Source organism: Saccopteryx bilineata, chromosome 2, assembly GCF_036850765.1.
Source record: "Saccopteryx bilineata isolate mSacBil1 chromosome 2, mSacBil1_pri_phased_curated, whole genome shotgun sequence".
NCBI lineage: Eukaryota > Metazoa > Chordata > Mammalia > Chiroptera > Emballonuridae > Saccopteryx > Saccopteryx bilineata.
Genome location: NC_089491.1, coordinates 394,284,479 through 394,295,102, shown reverse-complemented (window position 1 = coordinate 394,295,102; position 10,624 = coordinate 394,284,479). Strand labels below are relative to the sequence as shown.

Sequence of the window (10,624 nt, the reverse complement as noted above, 5' to 3'; positions counted from 1 at the left end):
TCTTGGCATGAGAGCGATGAGACCTCAACTAAAAGGGACAACAGTGGCAAAGAAGCACTGTGGCCATTCGGCCTGTGAGGAGGTGGTTAGGGAAGTCCATCCTCACATCCACCGATGGGGGCAGGCTTTCTCCACCGCTGCTCCACTGCACATCCACATCTGCTCTCCATGTGAGCCCCAGCTGCCCTCTGCCTCAGCCTAGCTCCCCCAGGTGACAGGACAGGGCTGGGTCCTCTTCCCCCGGTGTGTCATCCAGCTTGACCTCTCAGTGCACCCAGCTGATCTCATCTGGTGCCCACCAGTGAAGTGACACCTGCCATTGCTGAGCGTGATCCCCTTTATTCTTGTCTTTGTATTTTTCTGAAGTGAGAAGTGGGGAGGCAGAGAGACAGACTCCTGCATGCGCCTGACTGGGATCCACCCGGCATGCCCACCAGGGGGCAATGCTCTGCCCATCTGGGGCATTACTCTGTTGCAACTGGAGCCATTCTAGCACCTGAGGTGAAGGCCATGGAGCCATCCTCAGCACCCGGGCCAACTTTGCTCTAATGGAGCCTTGGCTGCAGGAGGGGAAGAGAGAGAGAGAGAGGAAAGAGGGGAGAGGGGTGGAGAAGCAGATGGGTGCTTCTCCTGTGTGCCCTGGCTGGAAATCAAACCTGGGACTTCCACATGCTGGGCCAATGCTCTACCACTGAGCCATCCGGCCAGGGTGATCCCCTCTACTCTTTATGAGACATCTGTGGGTTGTCACAGGTAAATGACCACAAATGACTTGCTTCATCTACTGACTTTAGAATGTAAACACCCTTGGGGGGGCAGATTTTTTCTAGAGGAGTCATAACCTTCCTTCTATTTTCAAAAGGACTCCCCCACCCGACAGAGCCCCACCTCATGCTTCCCCCTCACGGCTGTTCCCCTGGTTTCCGTCCACAGAACCCCCAGCTTGTGCTTATTCAGCATTTTCAGATAGTATTTATCCTTCAAAGATGTGTGCCCCTGAACTTGCCTGGATCCTTCTCAGGTCGGGGGGACCCCCTGGCCTGGCTATAGCACGAACCCAGCATTTCTGAGAGCACCCGTCTTGCACCAGAAGCTCATGGTTGCCTGTGGAAATGCAGATTCCTGGGCCCGCCCCAGACCTCCTGCCTCAGAGACTCTGGAGGCGGGGCCAGCAATCTGCATTCCTGGTGGGAATAGTTCAGGCCCCAGCGCTGAACGTTCTGGGGGGCCGGAATGAGCTGGCACTTGGGGGTCAGCAGCAGTGGGCTCTAACAGGCCCAGGTCTTCCTTTCTCTCCGTTTTAAAATTGAGGCATAATTTACAGCAGAGTGCACGCTTACATCTGCAACTCTCTGCCTGTGTGCTGCTGTGGCTACTGCACCCCAGATGAGACGACAGACCATTTCCATCACCCCGAGAGGCTCCCTGGAGTCTCCCCACCCCAACTCCCCACCCCACCCCGGGACACTACCCTGATTCCAACACCACTGGTGAGTTTTGTCTGTTTTTGGACTTCATCTTAAAGGGGTCGTTCAGTTTGTATTCTTTTTCTGTCTGGATTCCCTTGTCCCACTCTGTAAGAGACATCTAAGTTGTTGCACGTGGCAGGACATGGTCCTTTCGTTTGCTGTATACTGTCCCATGTGTATGAGCATGTCACCCTCTGTCAAGTCTGTTGTTGGAGAACATTTGCTTCTGGTTTTTGTAGAATGAGACAACACTCTTTGTGGGGGGAACGTAAGCAGTTGTTTCTCTGGGGGTACCTACCCTTTCCGGTGCTTTCTGACCCATCTGCGCTCAGAAGCCTACTAAGGATAAGGCATTCTCTCTGTCCAGCTCCGGGGCCTGTCACCAATCCTTCCTGTCACCGACAGGGCTGGTGCCTCCCAGCTGAGGGGGCTGTTCTTCTGTCTCAGCCAGGAGTCAGTCAGTCCTGTCTGCTGGGGTCAAGCCAGGCCAGTGCTCTGTGTCCTGGTCTGAGGCATGTGGTTTGACTGGGCTGGGTACCGAGGCTGATGGCACACTGTAGGCGTCATCCCTGAGGAGCTGTGGGACTCAGTGTGGGGACCCTGCTCTGTATGTGGCAGCGATGATGTCAGAAATGCCGTCTCCCCAGACGGTGTGGGGGTGCAGCATCCTCCCAGCATGGTTTTCAAACACAGGTAAAGGTTTCTAAAACGTCAGGTCGCTGGCTGATTTTCAAGAGGGAGTGGCAGCTGTTTGTGTGGAGCAGTGGGTAGAGTTGCCTACGTGTGGACAGAGAGGTTACCGTGGAAGTCAGGTGACAGGGGACAGAGGTTGGGCTGGAGAGGCACCTGCAAGCTCCAGGCTGCTCTCTGGAGGGTGTGGATGACTCTAGCCAGGAGGTCGGGGTGGGAGTGACCACCTCAAGTTGCCCAGACCCCTCATAGCCCAGAGCGATCCCCAGAAATCCAGGAGCGAGGGGCTGGTTGAGGAAATGGGCTGAGCGGCACCAGGCCCCTCCCCTCTTGAGTCACAGGAAGGGAATGGGAACAGGACATGGGTTGAACCTGAGAGGACCCAGGTTTGCTCTCTCCCTGGGGGTAAAGTCCCTGCCGCCTGCACAGAAGGAGAGAGGAGAAACTCTGGGAGAGGAGGAAGGAATTGGGTGAGCCCTTACGTAGCCTGGGACGCTGGGAGTCATCTCTTACAGGAAGTTGTGAAATCTTCCTTGGGGCTAATTTGGGTTTTGATTTGAAGCCAACCAGGCCTCTCTTTCATGGCTCTGAGAGTGTTTCTAAGTGGTAGACATTCCTTCCAAGACTTCGCTCAGGGAACGCTGAACTCTGGCTCTTCCCCCAACTCCTGTGGCGGAGGCTGCTCCGTTAGCCAAACGCCAGGCTTTCAGATCTGGGGAGGAAACGGTTGGCAACAAATAGGACAGAGTGGTGATTTCCTTCGTGTACAAATAAGGGCACCGTCTTTCCCCCCAGTTTATAGTGTGTGTGGTAGTGCATGGTTCTGAGCACTGGGTCAGCTCTGTAACCCTCAACCACACTTCCACAGGACGGGGAGGCACCCTGGGGCGAGTGGCCCAGCCAGGTGGCACAGCCAGCGAGCAGCAGAACCAGAATGTGACCCAGGCGGGTGGCAGGGAGCCCAGACCGGCTCAGCTGAGTGGTTTTCCTGAGCTGCCGCTGTTCCTCACGGGAATACTATGTGTCCGTCTTCACAGCCACTACAAATTGATAAGAAAAACGCAGCAACAGACCAGGCAAAATGGACAGAGGGATGCGGTGCTCAGGACGAGGTCAACCAAACATGGTTCTGGCCGTCATCAGAGAAAACAACTGGGTCCAGGGCAGGATGTCTTTGGAGTGGCGAGTGTTTTAATGATCTGTAAAAATGCCAAGCTTGCCAGGAGCTGGTGGGCGTGCCCACGGGTCCAACCTTTTTGGAATGCTGGAATGCTGCTCAGCAGGACCTATGAAATGCCTTTAAAAGCCAGCAGTCCTCCCTGCAGGTCTCCCTTCTCAGACCTTCTTCCTTAAGGGACTGGTCAGAGGAACAGCAGAGAGGGACATAGAGAGCTGTTTATCACAGTGGGGGAAAAGCAGAAAAATACACGCATTCCAAAAAAACGGGATCAACTAAAGAAATTTTGGCCATAGTACTAGGGGGTCATGAAAAGTGATACTTTTTGAGGGAATTTTTGTAACACAGAATAATGTTTGTGTTACAATGTTACACAGGAAAAGGGCAGGATACAAAATGAGCTGGGTAGGGAGGCTGCCTCGCAGAGAACTAAGTGACCAGGTCCTAGGCAGGAGGAGAGCCCTGCTTCCCCACACGTGAACTCGCCGTGTGGGCAAGTATGACTTTAAAATATTCTATTCCGAAACGATTTCAAACCTACGGAAAATGTGTATGAATTTAAAAAAGGAACTTCTGTATAGACTTTACCGAGAGTCACTCATTGGTAACATTTTATCACACTTATTTTTTTCTCTCACCCTTTGTGATAATACATTACATAGTATATAGTACGCATAATTTTTTCTACGTAATAATGTTATATGTCATGATATATATGTACATAAAGTTTCTCTGAGTCATTTGTGAGTAGGCTGCAGACCTCAGGCCCTTCACCTCAATCATTCAGTGTGACTTACTATGATCCTAAGATCAAGAGCATCCTTTTAACCACAATATGATGCTGAAATTCAGGAATTTATTATAAATCTGTCTAGTACACAGTTCCTATTCAAATTTTGCTACATGTCCCAATAGCATTATTTTCTTTTCTTCTTTTTTAAGGTGAGAGGAGGGGAAATAGAGAGGCAGACTCTCGCATGTGTCTGACAGGGATTCACCCAGCAACCCCATCTAGGGCTGATGCTTGAGTACTGAGCTATTAGTGCCTGAGGCTGATGCGCTCCAACAGAGCTATCCTCAGTGCCTGGGGCCACACTTGAACCAACTAAGCCACCACTGGCTGCAGGAGGGAAAGAGGGCGTGAAGGGTGGGGGGAGAAGCAGGCAGTGTCACTTCTCCTGTGTGTCCTGACCAGGGATCGAACCTGGGACATCCATACACCGGGCTGACGCTCTATCCACTGGGCCACTGACCAGGACCCCAATCACATCCTTTATAGCACTTTCCCCCCAACCTACCATCCACACCAGGCTCATACTTTATCTTTGGTTATCACATGCCTTACATTTTCTTTAATCCTAGAGGCGTTTCTCAGCTTTTGTTTCTCGTGGTCTTGATTTTTCACAAGTATAGACAGTTGCTCTGTGTTATAATGCCCCTACTTTGTGTTTGTCTGATGTTTTCTTGTGATTAGGTTCACACTGTGCATCTTTGGGGTACCGCAGAAGTGATGTGGAGATCCCACCCTGTGCGTCATACCAGGAGTCACGCAAGGTTGGCCTGTCTCATCGTTGCTGACGTTAAGTTGGGCCACTTGGTAAGGTGGTGTTCACCAGTTTATCTAGTGTAAAGACAGGTGTTCCCTTTGTAAATAGTAAAGAGTTTCTGAGCTATATTTCTGTGTGAATATTCTGCTCCCCACCAAGATCCTATTTGTAATTTAACATCCATCAAATCCCTGAATCAGCTATTCATTCATATGATGGTTGCAAGTATGTATTACTTTTACAATTTATTTTTATTATTATTATTTTTTACAGAGACAGAGCGAGAGACAGAGAGAGGGATAGACAGGAACAGACAGACAGGTATGAAGAGAGATGAGAAGCATCAATCATCAGTTTTTCGTTGCAGCACTTTTTTTTAGTTGCTCATTGATTGCTTTCTCACATGTGCCTTGACTGTGGGGCTACAGCAGACCGAGTAACCCTTTGCTCAAGCCAGCGACCTTGGGTCCAAGCTGGTGAGCTTTGCTCAAACCAGATGAGCCCGTGCTCAAGCTGGTGACCTCAGGGTCCTGAACCTGGGTCCTCCACATCCCAGTCCAACGCTCTATCCACTGAGCTACCGCCTGGTCAGACTACTTTTACAATTTAAAATGAAACTTACTTTTACAAAATTAGTGATTTAAAAATTTTTTTTTAGAAAGGGAGGGAATAGATGGAACAAGATTGAAAAGAATGTTGACAGCCGCTGAGCGTGGGTGATGGAGCGTTCTGATGTAATTATCCTCTTCTCTCCACTTTCGTGCGTTTGAACTTTTCCATAACAAAAATTGATCAAGTTTCACGATAATAATATTCGTGCTGAAGTGTTCTAAGAGAGCATTCTGTTATTTTCAATTTAAATTGAAATGCATCAAAAATAAGATGAATGGAAGGTTACATCGGGCCTGGGGAGTGGGTGGCGCGGCGGACGAGGGCGGAAACATTCCGCGGAACCCCCCGGGCGCATGCGCAGACCTTCTTCACGCGCGTCTTCCAACAGCCCTGAACGTTTGCGGTTTGTCATCATCAAACGTTGGAGGGAAAGTGGCTATCTCTAAGTGGGCAACTTTATCTCTCTATTGTACCCTTCTGTGCTTTCATACTTCTATTCGATGCTCAGGAGTCTGGCGGTTCTAACAGGCAGCTGGCCCGGCTCGGTCCTGCAGCGAGACGTGGACAGGCTTCTGTTCAGGGGGCAGCACGCGGTTGGCGCGTTCAGGACTTGCCTCCGCTGGTAGACACACCGAGGGGGCCTCGGGAGCCAAGCACAGGCTCCCCTTTGAAGAGCAAGGTGTCCTTCCTTGTTTTTTTTTTTTAATTTTTTAAATTATTATTTATTCATTTTACAGAGCAGAGAGAGAGAGAGGGAGAGAGGGAGGAAGAAGAGAGGGAGGAGGAGGGGCAGGAAGCATCAACTCCCACATGTGCCTTGACCAGGCAAGCCCAGGGTTTCGAACCAGCAACCTTGGCGTTCCAGGTCAGCACTTGATCCACTGCACCCCCACAGGCCAGGCACGAGGTGTCCTTCTTGCCCCCTCGGTTCCTTCGCTGACACTCAACCTGCAGGGACGCGCTCTCCACAGAGCAGAGGTCTGGGGTACTGTCTGCACCCTGGTGCCTCCAACATGCCTTCCTGAGAACAGGTGTGCCTCTTCTGTTCTCAGAGCGGGACGGGTGGGAGGAGAGGGGCCACGCGCTCCGTGGATGTGGCCGAGGGAGGGAGGTGTGCTGCCTCCCCACTCGAGCCCGCCCATCCTGCCCAGACCCTGAAGCCAGACTCAGGTCGCTCCCTCTGCCTGTCTTATCAAGGAAGGCTTGAGTCTGACAGACAGGTTCAAGTCCCAGCCTCACCACTTCCTGTGACCCTGAACAAGCATATTCTCCTCTCTGAGCCTTATTTTTTGTCCGGAAAATGGGGCCGTCCTGAGAACACAAGATGGAAATCCACACCAGTGGCGTGCCCGCACCTTCTGCAAAGGGTTCGGCTAATGGTCACTGTCCTTCATCCCTCAGTGTGTCGGTCACTCTTCTGGACGGAGAGACAGAGGAACAACATGTAGTCCTTGCTTGTTTGCAGCTGAGGATCTAGCTCAGGGGTCCCCAAACTTTTTACACAGGGGGCCAGTTCACTGTCCTTCAGACCGTTGGAGGGCCAGACTATTAAAAAAACTATGAACAAATCCCTATGCACACTGCACATATCTTATTTTAAAGTAAAAAAAAAAAACAGAATGGGAACAAATACAATATTTTAAATAAAGAACAAGTAAAATTTAAATCAACAAACTGACCAGTATTTCAATGGGAACTATGCTCCTCTCACTGACCACCAATGAAAGAGGTGCCCCTTCCGGAAGTGCGGCGGGGGCCGGATAAATGGCCTCAGGGGGCCGCATGTGGCCCGCGGGCAGTAGTTTGGGAACCCCTGATCTAGCTGCAAAATTATTGTCAATGTGGTCCAGAGCCCCTTAGGTCCCGGATCAAACACAGGACCGAGGACGTAGGAGAGCAGTGAACGAAGTGGAAAGAACGAGCAGCATCTATTTAGATCTTATGTGGGTACCGGAGCCATCTGGTTGTAAGTGGCAGCACAGGTGAGCTCAGCTGCCGTGTCACAAGGATGCCCAGGACAGGAGGAACCCTGACTCCTCCTGGGAACCACAGGGCAGGTCATCCCAGAGAACAGGAGGGTCAAGTTCAGGGCAATCCCATCTACTTGTCCCCTTGGGAGCTGACATCCCTTTAGGGCTCCTGCCAAAACACACCTACATTTTTCTTGATTTTTTTTTTCTAGCATTTTCCTTGGCCCTTGGCTTCCTCTGAGTTAGCCTGTTCCTCCTGCCCCTCAGTGTTGAGACTGAAACTCAAGCTTCAGCCCGCGGAGAAAGGGCCGGCAAGAAATCACTCATCCAATGTGGAGGGTCCTCTTGAGCTGAGCTCCCAGGTCAAGGCACCCCCAAGGATGCTGGTGCCTCTGGCTGGTCTGTTGGGGAGCCCCACCCCTAGCCTGGGTGTGTGCTGTGTACAACTTTGCACCAGTACGATATTTACCGGAGTGTATCAGGGTCACCATCTCTCTGCAGTCTGTCTTTCTCTGTCTTTACCTGGCAGGAGTGGGGCTGGAAAGGCCTGGGCGTCTGAGGCTGCCCTCGGGGAGTGAGCTGGGGCAGGGTTTTCTGGGGCCCAGTAGGCTTTACTCACATGCCCAGCACTTCCTTGTGCAGTTCAGTTTTTTTCCAGGCGTCTCAGTGTGGGATTGGCTTCCAGGAGCCCGCCTCCCTCCGTGGGCTGACTCAGCCACCTGGCAGTCTGGACCCTGGGGTTCAGGGCCAGGGGTGGAGCCCTGCTGTTCAGGCGGCACATGGGGTTGTGGAGCAGAAGCAGGATTGGAATGCAGGGAGTCTGGCTAGTGAACTATGCAAATGTTCCTCTCTAGTAAATTATGCAAATGTTCCTCTAACCTTGTCTCAAGATCCCTGGGAAGGCAGGGAAGGCAGCTTCCTTTCCCTGGTGGCAAACCCCTTCCCACCCTGCCAGCATGATGCATCCCAAGGTTCTGCCTCCCTGAGTGTCCCGTTTCTTACCTTAGGGTTTGCTCCCGAGAGTGGGAGAGTGGGATGTGTTCATGAGGGGAAGACAGCCGAGTAGGGAGTTTTTGGAAAAGTAAATCTTCCCCTGTTTTGCCTGCTTTGAAAATGCAGAGCATCCTGGCCCGCGGGGCTCTCCCAGTCCCCACATCTTGCTACTTCCAGTGTAACAGCAGACGCGAACTTGTCAGTGGAGCCGGATGTCAAAACAAAATCTTCAAAACCATTTGCTACTTCCCAGCTGGGACCAGGGACAAGGGGTTGGGCTCTGGGAGCCTCCGTTCCCCAGCGTGTAAAATGGGAATCATCACAATCCCGACCTCCTCAGCTGCTGTCGTGGGGATTCGATGGGGTAATGGACGTGGGGTGCTTCACCTGGGGTCTGAGCACAGGCGCTGCTCCACACACAGTAGCTTTTCTGTTAATACTATGTTTTCTAGTATTTTTATTACTATTGTTCACAGCGCTGCCCTGAGGAGACATCTAGGACATCAGAAGCGCTCGTGCGTGGGAAGGCCGGGGAGAGAGGAGGGGTTTGGGTCACGCTTCCCAGAAGCAGCCCGACTGATGTGGCAGTGATGTTTAAGGAAGTGGTGAAGAGAATGAGGGAAGCTGGCAGAGAAGAGAAGGCAGGCAAGGCTTGGAGCCCAGCAGCGACCTACCTACCACGGGGAGGTCCCCCAAACCCTTCCCCTGTGATGGGTTGAGCCACATTCCCAAGTTTCCCAGCAGGAGCTAAAATGCCGGACTTTCAAGCTCCTCCACTTGTCAGTCACGTGTTACTTGTCACCAACCCAAGGGGAGGTGACAACTTCAGCTCTCTGCAAGGAGGGACAATAGCTGCGGTCATTTGAGGACAGCCCCTCCAGAAGGATCTCAGGGCAGGACAGCTGGAGGCCGACGCAGAGCAGGCCAGGCCAGGGCTGCGTGGAAGCCTGGTCAGAGCAGGGGTCGGGCTGTCAGGAGTGCTGGTGCACACAGAACTCTTCGGACTTGAACCTTGCGCTTTTCTCCAAATCATTTATCTGGGTGATCGCTCCACACTGGAACGTGGAAAGCTGCCTCATTCTTTTTCAACGGCTTCCGTGTTCCGTCAAGTGGATATATTTATTATTATGGAGCTTATCATCTTCTATTGATGGGTATTAAAGTTGTTTCCAATCTTTAGCTATTAAAAGAATACTTTGTAGCAAGTTATTCCGTACTGGTGTCATTTGTACAGATGTGGATGTCCTTGCAGCACAGGTTCCTGAGAATCAGGGTTTAGGTTGGAAAGGCATGTGAGTTTTAAACATGTTTTTAAAATTTATTTATTCATTTTAGAGATGAGGGAGGGAGAGAGAGAGAGAGAGAGAGAGAGAGAGAGGAGGGAGGAGCAGGAAGCATCAACTCCCATATATACCTTGACCAGACAAGTGCAGGGTTTGAACCGGCGACCTCAGTGTTCCCAGGTCGATGCTTTATCCATTGTGCCACCAGAGGTCAGGCCTTTTAAACTTTTTTTTTTTTTTTCAGAGAGAGGGATAGACAGGGACAGACAGACAGGAACGGAGAGAGATGAGAAGCATCAATCATTAGTTTTTCATTGCGCATTGCAACACCTTAGTTGTTCATTGATTGCTTTCTCATATGTGCCTTGACTGTGGGCCTTCAGCAGATGGAGTAACCCCTTGCTGGAGCCAGCAACCTTGGGTTCAAGCTGGTGGGCTTTTTGCTCAAACCAGATGAGCCCGCACTCAATCTGGCGACCTTGGGGTCTCGAACCTGGGTCCTCTGCATCCCAGTCCAATGCTCTATCCACTGCGCCACTGCCTGGTCAGGCTTAAACATTTTTGATAGCAGCTGCCCCACAACACTATTGTGTTATTGAAGCTTTGGATCATTGCCAATCTGGTAGACAGAAAATGGTATTGGACTATATAGTTTCAATTTGCATTTCTATTTTGAGTATAAGACTAAACATCTTTTCGTAAGTTTAAAAGTCATTTGACCCTGGCTGGTTGGCACAGTGGTAGAGCGTTGGCCCAGTGTATGGACATTCTGGGTTCAATTCCCGGTCAGGGCACACAGGAAAAGCGACCATCTGTTTCTCCCCTGTCCCTTCTTTCTCTCTCTCTCTTATCCACAGCCATGGCTCAATTGATTTGAGCATGT

The 10,624-nt window shown here is 51.1% G+C and overlaps 1 long non-coding RNA gene across 1 annotated transcript; it reads left to right on the top strand.

The window, feature by feature from the left end:
* Positions 1–2,516: 2,516 nt before the first annotated feature.
* On the top strand, positions 2,517–9,560 carry LOC136323671 (uncharacterized). Its single transcript, XR_010729007.1, has 3 exons — positions 2,517–2,629; positions 4,811–4,933; positions 8,935–9,560. It is a non-coding gene; the product is annotated as an uncharacterized lncRNA (long non-coding RNA).
* The last annotated feature ends 1,064 nt before the right edge of the window (positions 9,561–10,624 follow it).